The sequence below is a fragment of the Monopterus albus genome, unplaced genomic scaffold, assembly GCF_001952655.1.
Source record: "Monopterus albus unplaced genomic scaffold, M_albus_1.0 scaffold140.1, whole genome shotgun sequence".
NCBI classification, from domain to species: Eukaryota; Metazoa; Chordata; class Actinopteri; order Synbranchiformes; family Synbranchidae; genus Monopterus; species Monopterus albus.
Window position 1 is genome coordinate 587,226 of NW_018128020.1, and position 217 is coordinate 587,442.

A 217-nucleotide genomic window follows, 5' to 3' on the forward strand; every position below is an offset into this window, starting at 1 on the left:
GTCTTGTCCGTGTTGAGGCTGAGATTATTGTCCTTGCAACATGACACCAGACCGGCCACCTCCCTCCTGTAGGCTGCTTTGTCCCCGCCAGTGATGCGGCCTGTCACTGCATTGTCGTTCGCGAACTTTAGGATTATGTTGTCTTTGTGGGAGGCGACACAGTCATGGGTGAACAGGGTGTAGAGGATGGGACTGAGGACACATCCCTGTGGGGTGC